The sequence below is a fragment of the Corapipo altera genome, unplaced genomic scaffold (assembly GCF_003945725.1).
Source record: "Corapipo altera isolate COAL_440 unplaced genomic scaffold, ASM394572v1 61153, whole genome shotgun sequence".
In the NCBI taxonomy this organism is placed as follows: domain Eukaryota; kingdom Metazoa; phylum Chordata; class Aves; order Passeriformes; family Pipridae; genus Corapipo; species Corapipo altera.
Genome location: NW_020884958.1, coordinates 1312303 through 1326559, shown reverse-complemented (window position 1 = coordinate 1326559; position 14257 = coordinate 1312303).

Below are 14257 nucleotides of genomic sequence, written 5' to 3'. Positions count from 1 at the left end.
TGGGTATGATTTAAAAAACAACAACCAGGGGTACAAACAACATTACAGCAGTATAACCATAAACCGGGGATAACTGGGGCAAACTGTCCAATCCGAGTAGTGTCCATTTAAGCGCATATTGTCCATTCCAGCAGTAGAAGGTCCATTTAGGAGTCATAAATTCTCCTCCATGCCTGGAATCTTTCCCATTCAGAACTATCTTCTCCAACATCTCCCCCTTCTTTGTTTTGTGATGCTGCAACGATGTTGGCTGTGACCGTGGAGATCAGCGATTCGCGGATGCAGACAATGAGGCAGGGTAAAAAGGTACACAGAAAGACGATAATGAAAAGGGATAATACACACATAATAATGATTTTTCAGGACCAAATGGGTGGAGAAGGGAGCTTTAACCAGTCAAATAGATTGTCCAGGCCTTCACTTTTATCCTGATGAATTTCTCTGACCAGACTCTTTAGCTGGCTGATGCTCTCATGGATGGATTGAGAGTGATCAGAGAAATTCATACAGCATATCCCCTCAAACTCCTGGCACCCGTGACCGTGTGCCAGGAGGAGGAAATCTATTGCTGCTCGATTCTGGAGGCTGACCTCCTTTGATTTCTGGGTGTCCGCCAACAAGCCCTCTATCGCTCTGGTGGTAGCGTTGGCCTCCTTGGTCAGCCAGCAACCAAGGTGAGTCAACAGGGAGAGGGCATGGGTCATGCCTATCTCAGGGATAGGGAAGGAAGCCCAGAAATTCTTCATACATGACCAGATGTGGATACTTGAGTCGCAATCTGCCAGGAAGGGAAGAGGAGGTGGCATAGTAATGATTCCTGCACCCGCATGGGGTATCGCGTAGATAACCGGAGGGGCAGCCTGAATCTGACTGGTCTGTGAGGTGACAACCTTTGGCTTGGGGACGGGAGTCTGGGGTTTGGGTTTAGGTGGTTCCGGAGGGAGCCTCCAACCCTCAACTTTTCTCTGAAGGTTGGGGAACCACCCTCGCTTTACCCGGAGGGACCTTTTAACTGTATTTTTTGGGAGGATTGATTGGTCAGCCAATTGAAATTTCACCAGACTATAAAGAGCTAACTTTCCTACTGTTCAGGGACCCCCTTCCAGGTAGGCCCGAATTCCAGGCCAAGCCCGATCTCCGCACAGCAGGAAATACCCTTTTGGAAGGCACATATTCCTAGGAACATGCTCTGTCGGTATGGTGGTAACTACCGATGCATTACACCACGGCGAGGTGGTCCCTCGGTAAAGCGGTTTATTGGCTGTAACATTATGGGGAGTGAACAGAACTGGTTGGGTGTAATGGTGGAAAATGACACAGGCGATAGTGGGGAGGGAACCTAAAAGGTCGATTTCCTGGAACGGGATGTCAAACAAAGGTAAGTGCGGCAATCGCTTGGGCTAGGTTAGGGGAATTTAGGGGTAGGGCTCCGCGGTTTCGTGTCTGGGACACGAACACATCCCATTCTCCCAGTGTTATGGGGATTCCCACCAGGCAGGTCTGGAATGGGCTGCCTGTGCTGGATAAGGCCAAGCACAAGGTGTCTGTGTTCGTGGCCTTAGCCAGTGTTACCCATACATTTTCGCTGCGTTGATTCATCCATTCCCATAACGGTATGGTTGCAGTGAGAGGGATAAGTCCGGAGGTGATGATGCAAAGGATAGAGTAGAATGGTCTCATGGTCACTCCGACTTCTCTCATGATTGATAAATCTTCACTCGACTGACTGGGACCCACTTCGGCCCTTCTGGACCTGAAATACAGGCGTAGCCCTTCCCCCAGGTGATTAAGGGGAAAGGGCTCGTCCATTTCTCGGTTAGTGGGTCCTTATACATGATTTTAGCTTTTAGTAATGACGTGATTGAAGAATCTGATATGAAGTGGCGTTCTGTTGGACTTCTGTTTAGGCGAGTTTCAGATTCCTGCATCATATTTAAAAAATTTAAAACATACATAACTTTATCTAATTTTTCTTGAGGGGTCAGGCCAATACTCCCCCTCTTTTGTTTTCTAAGCAAAGTTTTGATATTTTGGTGGGCACGCTCTACTATGCCCTGCCCTGTGGGATTGTGGGGGATCCCGCTGGTATGGTGCACCCCCCATTGTTCAAAGAACTTTTTCATGTCTGCAGACACATAGGATGGTCTGTTGTCCGTCTTAATCTGTTTTGGCACTCTCATCCTTGCGAATGCAGACAGAAAATGTCTTTTTACGTCACGACTCTTCTCACCTGAATGCGCGGTGGCTACAATCATCTTTGAATATGTGTCAATAGACACATGAACATATTTTAGTTTGCCGAATTCAGCCACATGCATGACGTCTGATTGCCAAATCTCCAGCGCCGATAGACCTCTTGGATTAGTCCCCTCGGGGACAATCGGCATGAGAATTTGACAATCAGGGCACGTCTTTAAGATTTCCTTGGCTTGTGATAATTTTAGACTGAATTGTTTTTGCAGCGATCGTGCATTCTGGTGAAAAAATTCATGCAAGAGTTTTGCTTGTTGATATAAATTAGGGGTGACTACCATACCTGCCAGATGGTCGGCAGTCTGGTTTCCCTCAGCCACAGGACCTGGCAGAGCAGTGTGTGACCTGGTGTGGACAATGAAGAAGCCAAATTCTCTCTTCTGAATTAAAAATAACAATTTGGTTAACAACTTGAACAAATTCTCATTTGACACTTCTTTTAAATATAAGTTTTCAATTCTTTTGACCACACCAACCACGTAGGCCAAATCTGAAATTATATTAATTGGCTCACCACTAAAAATTTGGATGGTGCGCACAACTGCAGAAAGCTCTATTATCTGGGGAGAACCCTGTACTTTATGAATGTCTTGTTGCCAATTATTGTTTTCATGCCGAACTACAACCGCATTGCCGGTTCTCCCTGAGCCATCGGTAAAAATGGTTTTCGCATTTTTTATTGGTAAATCTGATTGGACGATTTTCAATTTCAATGGAATTTGAATTAATCTCTGAATAAATGAGCACGCTGGGAGATGCAGCCAAATTTCTCCCGGGTAACCCCCGATGGCAATTTGAAAATCGATAGAGATTTGCAGCAGTTGTTCTAGAGGTTCAGAAGTTAGTGGGAGGTAAATAAAACCTGGTTCCTCTCCACTAAGTTCTAAACACCTAGTGCGACCCTTGAACACGACTTTGCCAATAATTTCAGCGATAGTGGTGATTGTCTTACTGAATTGGTGAGGGAGGAATATCCACTCCCATAAACAGAAGTCCTTGCAGTCTTTTGTGTATTGACCCAGGAGGGCCAATGGCTGTTTTTGTTCTCTGATAATCACTAGGGAGGATGGCAGCCCCTCCATCTTCCTGCACGATTGTCTTTGTGAAATTTTCTTTTCAACAATGGATAACGATCTCTCTACTTCCAGTGTTAAAAATCGGGGCAAGGACAGGTCAGCATCTCCTTTAAGCAGCTCAAAAAGTGGGTGCAAATCACCGGTTGTGATCCCCAGCACAGGTCTGATCCAATTAATGGCTCCCAGTAGCTTCTGGAGGTCATTTAAAGTTTGGACTCGTTTGTCAATTGATACTGCCTGTGGTTTTGTTGCTCTAGCAGTAATCTGGAGCCCAAGATACCTCCAGGGTGCTTCCCTTTGGACTTTTTCAGGGGAAATCTCCAATCCTTTATCTTTTAGCGCCAAGATTGTCGAATTTAGAGTTTTCTCTACCGCCGATTGCGTTTTAGCACAGATCAATACATCATCCATATAATGGAAGATGATCGATTGTGGGAATTTCTGCCTGATTGGTCTCAACACTTCTGTCATGAACATTTGACAGAGTGTTGGGGAATTTTTCATCCCCTAGGGAAGCACTCTTCACTGGAACTTGCGATGGGGTTCGCAAGCGTTGATGGCAGGGACCAAAAAAGCGAATTTGACCGAATCAGACAGATTAAGAAAAATGTGAAAGAAACAGTCCTTTATATCAGTGACCACTAGGGACCATTCAGCAGGGAGCATAGATAGAGATGGCATTCCCTGCTGGAGGGCTCCCATTGGTTCAAGGACCTCATTCACTTTGCGGAGGTCCTGAAGAAATCTCCAGGAACCTGAGGATTTTTGTATGACAAACACTGGAGTGTTCCAGGGACTGGTGGAAGACTCCAGGTGTCCTTTAGCCAATTCTTGATTCACTAAGTCATTTAGAATTTGCAGCTTTTCCTTTGGCAGGGGCCACTGATCCACCCAAACTGGCGTCTCTGTTTTCCAGCTCAGTTTGGGGAGCTGCAACTGTTCAGTGACCCCTCCTAAAAATTTTCTTCTGGAGACAAGTGTGCCCAATTGGAGCTCCCACTGCTCCATTGCGTCCCGTCCCCACAATGTTATTGGTATCTTAAGGATATAGGGTTGTAGGGATGCTGGTCTGCCCTCGGGCCCATATACTATGAGCACCACTTGGCTCCTGACCGGATACTGGGTTCCCCCCACGCCGCTGACTTGCACATATGCTGTTTGTGCCAGCCACCCATGTGGCCAATCTCTGGAGGCGATGATGGTGACATCCGCTCCTGTGTCGAGAAGGCCCTCCACTCTGACCTGCTGCGGCTGTTTTGGCTGTGAAAAGTAAACCAAGCAAGTTAGCAGAGGACGAAAGGATTCAACAGTCATAGTCCAAAGGACCTCCTTTTGTTCTCACTTCCTCTGCTCCTCGTCTTTGGACAGTATGCACAACAGGTCATCCATGGAGACCATCTTCGCGACCAGGAAGCGGTCCTCCAGCTGCACAGGGGGAAGATGTACAGTTAGACAGATGGCAATGTTGGTATTTGTCAGACCGGTCAGGAGTGTGGGCACTACTACAATTCCTTTATCCACTGCTGAAAAGTGTGAGGTGATGAGGTAAGTCTTATCTGGGTCGACTGGAGCCAATGGCCTGACCCTAGCTAACTGCTCGTATGAGCTTAAGTGTGTGGAGGGATGCGCAACAGTGAGAATGATCCAAGGGAGAGGTGTGTATTGCTGTTTGACGGGAATCGAATCTGGTAGCAGCTGCCGGGCTACGGGGTAACTGGGTGCAAGGATTGGCGCAGAATTGAGCGCAGATGGGGGGTTACTTGTGTCGTAGCGCTCCCCCGAGCGCTCTGCTCCCTATTTCCCGTCGGCTCATTCTCACACTGTCTTAAGTCTGGTAAGGACGAGAAAGTGACTCGCCTCCGCAATCTCGGTGATCTTTTGGGGGAAAGGGGCTCACCATTAATATTAGTGATGGAATGACAACTAGATGTCCAGTGACGCCCCTTTCCACACCTGCGGCATAATGTTTTGGGCAAGTCCGGGGTGGATGATGTTAATTTAGGGCAATGTTTTTTAAAATGCCCTTTTTCCCTGCACTCGAAACAATGTTGAGGCCCCGTAAAAGCGGCAGCCAATAGATGTACCTTATGGGAATTTGAACCAATATTTTTACAGGCATCGATCATTTCCAGCAGAGTGGGATCTTTCAATAGCTTCAAGGCTTTTTGGCAATCCTCACTGGCCTTTTCGATGATCAATTTGTTAAAAAGAATTTCCTGGCACTCTTTCTGAGGAACTTACCTACTAATCGCTTCCTTTAGCCGGGTTATAAAATCAACAAATGGTTCTTTAGGCCCTTGATTTATCAATGTGAAAGAAGGTGTCTGCACATACGCATCAGCCACCTTCTTCACGGCCTCTAGCACCAATTCTTTCGCTATATCTAATAATTTAGGATCAATTCTAGCCTGATCCCCTCTGCTGGAATAATCATCCTCCCCATAAAGCATGTCTCTTGCCTGCCTGGGGGGAATTCCTCTCCTCTCCATCTTATCATTGACATAAGTTACGATCTTTTTCCTCCACTCAGCTTCGAAGACTGAGGCTTGTACCGTTGTGAACAATCCTCCAATCACAGCCCTGATGTCAAAAGGCATAAGGGTGTATGCTAGAAAAAAGGACTCCAGCAAACCAATAGTAAAAGGAGCTCCCAGCCCATATTCCACGATGGCATTTTTTATGTCCTTTAACATGGGGTATGAAATAGGTCTCCATTCGGGGGCCTTCTTGTCATCACAATATACAGGAAATGTTCGCAAAAATTCTGTGTCTTTTGCACTGGCTACCTCTTCCCTGAAGGCCTTCCAGATGTCTGGGGCTGTAACTGGCCTTTCAGGGGAGTGCTGCGCCCAATCAGTGTCTGGTCCGGTGTGGCAGTGGGCGGGGTAGGTCTCGGTGTTACGCGGCCTATGGCCGCGGCCATCTTGACGGAAGTACGGCCTGGCCTTCACCCTTGTCCCACCCACTGCTTCCTGTCTCTCATTCCGGGAGGGTGATGTTTCCGGGGAAGAGGCGGGGCTGACAGAAGTGGGCATGTTTGATGACCTGCCGAGGGAGGACCTCCTTGCCCGTGTGGGCGGTGATGGAGGCGGCCTCGAGGGTGAAACTACAGGGGCCTGCCTCCTTCTGTCTGTGGGCTCTGCGGGGGAGGAGTCACTGATGTAATCAAATGGAGGTGGGGGTGGCTCATAAGGTAGAGCTGAAGGAGCCCACCCCCTCTCCCTCCGTGGTTCTCCTCCCCGCTTCCTTCCTGGGCTGCCCTGGGGTGCCTCCTCCTCGACGCCATTTCGTTTTCACCACGTTGTCTCTTTCTCCCTCCCGCCATCTTGTGGGTCTGACCACGTCTTCTCCCTCCCACCATCTTGTGGGTCTGACCGCGTCTTCTCCCTCCCACCATCTTGTTTTTGAATGTCCTTGTCTGTATGCTCTGTATTTTGTCCGGTATGTTTAGTGTCCTTATCGAGGTTTTCAGCGTCCATCTTGGGGAGGCTAACATTCTTGTTCATCATTTGGTGCTGTAGCACCATCAGAACGAGCCTCCACACTATTAACGCCTCCTTTGTGAGCCGGTCACCCTTGTCATTCTCTCGCCAGAGAAGATATCCCAGGGCTTGCCATTTTTCAAGTGTGGTGTCATCACTAACTTTATGTCCCTGGTGGTCAAGCCACCTGGCGAGAGCCTTTGCTGATTTTTTATCAATCGGGTGACCGTGCTCAATGATAAAATCTTTTAGGCAGCGGTACACAAACTTCTGGGAAGTAGAGAGTGTGAGTCCCATGATGTAACTTAGGTCTCTACACAGTCTCTAGATGATACTCCTTCCCTTAATTTTTGTTGCAGGGGTGTGGGTGCGGGGTAGGGTGCTGGAATGTCTCTGACTGCTCACCTTCTCCGGCACGAGACCTGTGCGACTTCTCGAAGTCCACAGCCTTCCGTTCAGTCAGAGAGAGCCAGCAGAACGATCTCCCCTCCTGAAGTCACCTGATTCCAACTGGCAGCATAGGAGTTCCCCTAATATAGGAGACCTCAACTGCGCCCCATGTTGGGCGCCACTTGCCACGGCTCGTGGGGGTAGAGGGCTATGGGACAGGGCACTGCAATGAGGTTTGGGACACAGTCGAGGTGAGGGAAGCAATACCCACTTTATTAGAAGCAGCAAGGACTTAAATAGGGTAGGTTCAGGGGGTGGACTCAGGCTAGGGGAGGCGTATAAGACAGGCAACTCAGGGAAAGCAGGGGTTGGATGTCAGGGGAAGGATGGGTGGCAACTCCGGGTATCCAGGGGAAAGGACCAATGGGAGCTCTCTCTGCACTGCAGCAAACCTCGGCCAATCAGGTGCAGAGGAGCGGGAAAGCAGGGGACAACAAAGGAGTAAACAGGTTTTGGTGGGAAAACTGTGAGGGGAGAAGAAGACAATATGGTGGGTATGATTTAAAAAACAACAACCAGGGGTACAAACAACATTACAACAGTATAACCATAAACCGGGGATAACTGGGGCAAACTGTCCAATCTGAGTAGTGTCCATTTAAGCGCATATTGTCCATTCTAGCAGTAGAAGGTCCATTTAGGAGTCATAAATTCTCCTCCATGCCTGGAATCTTTCCCATTCAGAACTATCTTCTCCAACAATTCACTGCTAAAGAGAGCAAAAATACTTATCTTTGCTGTCTGTTACTAAACATACATATCAGGGAAGGTGCAAAACGCTGCCTTTGGATCATATTCAGTTGCAATAAAATTGATTCATTTTGTGGAGAGGATCATAACATTAGAGTTTTAATTTCTTATAGAAAATATAATGTTTACTTAATTTATCATTTCTAATCAAATCAATGCATCTGCTGAGCTAGGTCAGAATGAAAAGGTAATTGTAAGAATGGTTCTGCAGGGCGCTGGATTGGTCCCATTTGAAGTTAAGCGCTTAAGGTTAGGTATCCAAGTGCCATTTATTAAAACTTCTCAACACCATGTTTGGGTTATTAAATCAAAAACACAGAAAGGCTCAAATATTATCCACTGAGAAGAGAGGGATTGCAAAGGTTCACAGTGGCATAGCATCATGCTTTCCTCTACATTACGTGGAAGCATTCACTAGCATACTATACAATGAAATTTAGCACTTGCCCAATTTACTGAATTTTTCAGTAAAATCATGTAGCCATTTGGAGAGGAGCAGTCACTTACATTAAAGGTTATTGACTGCCTGAACTTTCCCTTTTCCTTTCCCAACTCATTTTTGTAAACATGCTCCTCCAGCTTGCTAAGGAGCATATTACCTTTTCATATGAGGTGTAGAGTTTTGTAAATGCTTTTTCTTGGCTGTAAAACCTACACTGTGACTCCATTACAGACTGCCTATAATCCCTTCAGCAGTCCATATGTTCGTCCTTTTTGATATCATCTTTTTTTTTTCACAGTTTCAATAAGTTTTTGATGTCAACAATGACATAACCTAAATCCTAATGTACATGTCCTCTTGATAAGTATCATTACTAGAAAATAATCCTTTGAGTCAAAAGACTGATAAAATATTTATGTGTGCAAAGGTATGTGTGTATAAATACACATACACAGTGTGTATAAATACACATACACATAGCTGTGGAAATTATGCATAAAATAGTAAAAGGCAGTAGAAAAAAACACAGTTCCCCTCTGCTCAACAGTTGTGAGACCACATCTGCAGTTCTGTGTCCAGTTTTGGAATCACCCAGGCTTTGATGAGTTGGGATGAATCCAGCCAAGGTCTACAAAGATAGTTGCATGGCTGTGTAGCATGTAACAGGATGGGTTAGTTAAGGGGGTTTTTGTGTAGACGGGGGGCGTGGTGGTGGTGGAACCCAAAGCACTCAAAAAAAGCTAAATTGGTATATTCAGGTCCTTCTGAGTGTGGATGATGATAATGGAGAAGATGGAGTCAAGACTCTTAGCTGGAATCAGATTCTTAGAAATGCTCAGCAAAGAGATGTGAAGAAAAAAATTGCAACCTGTTGTAGGAAACATTCTGATTTGCCAAAGAAAAACATTCTTTTCTATGATGGACAAGAGTTCAGAGAGTCTTGCAAGTCTCCATCCTTAGAGATAACCAAAATCCCTCTGGACATGAGCCTGAGCAACCTAATCAAACTTCTGAGTTGCTGTTGTTACGAGCAGGAATGCTGGATGACATGATCTCCCGAGGTTCGTTCTTCTATGATTTAGTTTCCAGAAAGTTGAAGATTGTCTATAAATATATCAAAGTGCTAAGAAAGTAATTTTTAACCTTAGTTTAATGTCCAGGCAGCAAAGGGCTCTATTGGCCTTCTTTAAAGGTCATTAGCACAACATGACATTGGACTTTTTTGTAGCACCTGTTCCAGAGGCCTAGACAAGATAGGTACAAACCAAGGAATCCCACAGGAGGGAAGATGACATGAAGGAGACAGAGATGTCATTGAAAGAAATGTACTGGTTTTCTGTGCAGTCAGTGTTGCAAGGTAAAGCCTCTCCAACAGTTTCACTTGGGCAAAAGGGATCTTCTGAATACCTGCTAACTGTAACTCAGGGATGATTCTATATGTGCTGGAAAATAGGGCAAAGCACAGGCCAGCTGTTAGAAAGAAGGATTGGTCAAACCTCTCTACTATATTTGCATCTGCTTGGCTCTGGTGAGGCCATACATGGAGTGCTGTGTCCAGAGGTGGGCTCCCCAGTACAGGAGAGACGTGAACGTACTGGAGAGAGCCCAGCAAAGGGCCACAAGGATGGTGAGGGGACTGGAGCATCTCTCTTAGGAGAAGAGGCTGAGAGAGCTGAAACTGTTTATCCTTGAGGAGAGAAGGCTGAAGAGATAAGAGAGAATCTTATTAATGTATATAAACACCTGAAGGGAAGGTGAAAGAGGACAGGGACAGGCTCTTCTCAGAGATGTCCAGTGACAGGACCAGATGCAACAGGCACAAACTGAAACACATCAATTTCCCTCTTAATATCAGAAAACACTTTACACTGTAAGGGTCAACAAGCACTGGCAGAGGTTGCTCTGGGGAAATTGTGGAGTCTCTGTCTTTGAATATATTGCATATTGAATATATTGAAAAAACAACTGGATATGACTTTGGGAAAGACAGACTGTCAATAAGTTTCACAAGATCTGACCAAAAGGAAAAGAAAGCAGTAGAAAACATCACTATGTTCAGTTTGGTTCAATTGCCTCTATGGAAGGAAAATTAGTATATAATGATTAGTTTCCATCACAGCTGGAGCCAGTACGCTTGGATCCCTAAAGGTTTCTCTGTTTTATTTAAGAGATCTCTTGCTTGATTAAGAAAAACATAGAAAACCAAAGTCAGAAACAGCAACAGTTTTCTTCCTGTAAGATTAAAAAAAATCACATTAATGTGTGTACCATGGCATTATATGAATGATATTATCTTCAGTATACCTACATTACATAGAATTTACAAAATTAACTCTTCTGGGCATTTAGGATGGCTAGGCACAGTTTTGTAGCATAATATCCAAATATTTTTAAACATTATTGTCTACTCAATTAATTAATCTTTTTCAGTGATGAGTGGAAGAAAATGACACAGTGATGGACTGGTGATTCATGCTCTGGTCAAGACATACCATCAGGATCCTGGGCTATAATCTAAAGATTGAAAAGAGAGCAACTCTTTTAAGAAACACTTATTCTCAAGCCTTGTGCATTCTATCCAACTGTTAAGTACTCCAATTTTCAGTTTGTAAGTTATAGGAAATCATTATAATAATGGTGTCCAACTGCTAGTTAGACTCAGATCTAAAATGACTGACATGATAATACACTATTAAAATTCATAGAATTGGCAAGATATTAAATTATTAGCGTTTTCACTCTCATTCACAAGACTGCAATAGAAGTTAAAACTCATTCTTTGGAGAGATTTTAATTGTTAAATCCAATCTTATTCATATCACACTTCAAGCAATTTTTTATTTCAGAAATGGATTTCACTATGAATTATATGATGCAGTGCAGGAATAAATACACCACCCTCCAGCTATAAACTGACAATTCAGCATTCAATAGACTAAGGGAGAAATAAAACCAGAAAGTGTAATGATATTGTCAGACAACTCAGGTGTTAAATGAAATGAATTTTTCATATCGATTTTTCATACTTTCTTCCCCCATTCTCACTGCATCAAAATCAGTGAACACTGTTTTTTTCCTCAGCTTCAGCAAGAGTCAAAAATTCAATATTTCTAAGTTTCACAGAAACCCAACAGTCCAAGGGTCATGAATTGACCGAAGCTGGGGAGACACATATTAGTTTTTGCTCTTTCTGTCCCCCAGGCAAAAGAGAAAGTTGAAAAGGTCAGGCTCAGAGTACAATAAGTTATAAGCTGAATGAGAGATCCAGGAGTGTGGGAATGACATCATTCCAGTGAGATGCCCACAGGCTTTAAAGACAATATGAGGTTGTGACTATCTGGAGCGTCATTCCCATTCTAGGCCCATAAAGACCTTGAAATCTCATGTTACCAAGACCATTTGCCAGTCGTTTTCCCATGTGATGTGATCCAGTTGAAATAGAAAGAGCATAACACATTGCTTCAGTAAAACTATCAGGTTTCATACAATATTTATGATTTTGAGTTGCAGGTACAGGGACAATATAGAATGGGCAATAGAAAAATGAAAATAGTTGGGTTTTTTTTTAGCTCTAGAGCTCTATAGTCTCTATAAATCATATAAAACACTAGAAAGTATATATAACCAATTTATTTGTCATTCCAGTAAGCAGATTTTTAAAAATAGTGACATGAAAGAAGAAAGAACTTTGTAGAAAATATATTTTTGAAGGTTTCATAGAATTAAAAATCTCATAGATGTTTTCCCAAAGAAAAATGTTATGTCTGTTCTATGTCTGCAGATTATCTTTCATATCTCACTATTTTAACTTGTATATAAGGCCAGAGTCCTTTAAATATACAGAAAGTTGACGTTCTTTCTTTGAATCATTATTATGTCAGGTGACTCCACAGTACTTTAATGACAGACATAAATTCAAAAGCAGGATTGTCTCTAATAACATCACATCTGTCTAGCTGGGTCAAATAAGAATCCACAAAAAGAAAATAATTGCAGGAGGGCTCCAGTACTGTGACATATGTTGATAAGCCAGTCCCAAAGATTTCCCTTAATAGTCTGTGAAGTAATTGAATAACACTTGGTGATTCTCTGCCAGCAGGTATCCTGTCTGTTTAACACACACCAACAATTAATGAGTTTCTCGGTACAGCGTTCCAGGAGCAGTCCATGTCTACAGAGAGGCTGACATCTGAGACTGAGATTCTGACCCTCACTACAAGAATCAGAAGAGAAAGTGTCTGTGTCAAACCAGAAAAGATTTGAAAACAGTTTCAAAGCATAGGAAAATACTCTAAGATCAGATGTCTCTGAAGAGGAGACTGCAGCTTAGTGTAAGGGCAATAGAGCTGTTACAGAACAAGGTTATAACCTATGCCATGGCAGATCAGCTAAAGGTCTCAAGAATCTCTCTATCTACACCTATTTAAAGGCCAATCTATACCACCTACAGAGGAAAAAAGGAATTTGTCTGTAAGAAGAAGAAATAGAATCAAAATCATGAGATATTTAGTCATGTGATTGATGCAATGCACTTCCATTTCCTCAGGTCATTCATGTCTACAGTGCTGCAGTAACCATTACTATGTTCAACAAAAATTACCTCCATGAACCTCAGTCCAGGAGGTGTTGCTTTCATTCTGTACCTATTCATAATCAGCACAACAAAAAGAGCAACAACCCCAGTTAGGAAACCTATGTGCAATTGGGTTTGCCATTTACGCTTTCTGTGCACTACACACCTTATGATGCATCTGTCACTTTCCACAGCTTATTTTTACAAAGTGGGAAGTTTGTTGCTGTGTGCTCAGTTTTGTATCCTCATACGTATTCAGGAGAGTCTCCAGAGAGTGCCCACAGATCAGACATCAGAAATGAACCATTTTTTACCCTCTGAGGCAAGGCATGCAGATGAAAAAGCATGCTCTGTACTGTACTGCAGATAGTCTGATCATCAGAGACAAGTCCACTCCAGATTTGACAGCTGTGAGCCAGTTAAGCAGTGAAGGATATTGAAAATGCTGTGAGGAAAAGTTCTAGGCATTGTATGTACTGTCCTTGAACAAACAATATTAATGTCCTGAGGTAGTTTTTTTTGGTTGTTTTTTTTGTTGCTGTTGGTTTTGTGTACTCCTAAAACACAACTGCAAAGCTTGCTTCAGAGGAGGAAAATTCTGTGAAAGCAAGAGGTCTCCAAAGACTCCAGTTACCACTGTATTTGTGTAAACAGGGTGAAGCTTCTTGTTCACAGTGAGGGAGCTTTTTCACTGCTTTGGTTGCAGTGAACTCTGTCAGTCTTTAGAGTAAGAGAGAAAATAAAAAATCATCCACAGGAATGAGTTAAAGCCAAAGAGCTGGAAAACAGCCATATCATCCAGTGTTTATTTCAGCAGTTTTTAGTCCTAGAAAGACACGGCAGGAAGCAAAAAGGCCTATGACATTTGAGGAAATAGTGTCCTCTTATGTGATGATGAAATTTCCTAAAACAACACCTCTTTTACACAGTGTAGCATTCTGACAACTTAAGTGTGTTGTGTGTAACATTCAGAATAAAAAAGCAGAAATTATGGCGGAAAATGTTCTCTGTATAAATGAAAACACAGTGACTTTCCCTTTTATTTCCCCAGGAGGAAGTGGAGATGCTAACCCACCACAGCTCCATTTTCTTCCCATATCTATCATCCACCTTCAAAATTATTTACAAGATATTGAGAATGAGTGGTTTAGGTTGCTCAAAGAATCATCAGAAAGGGTATTGGCAAAAGAAGGTTTAATATTAAAGTGAAAGTGTGACAAAGTTAATTGGC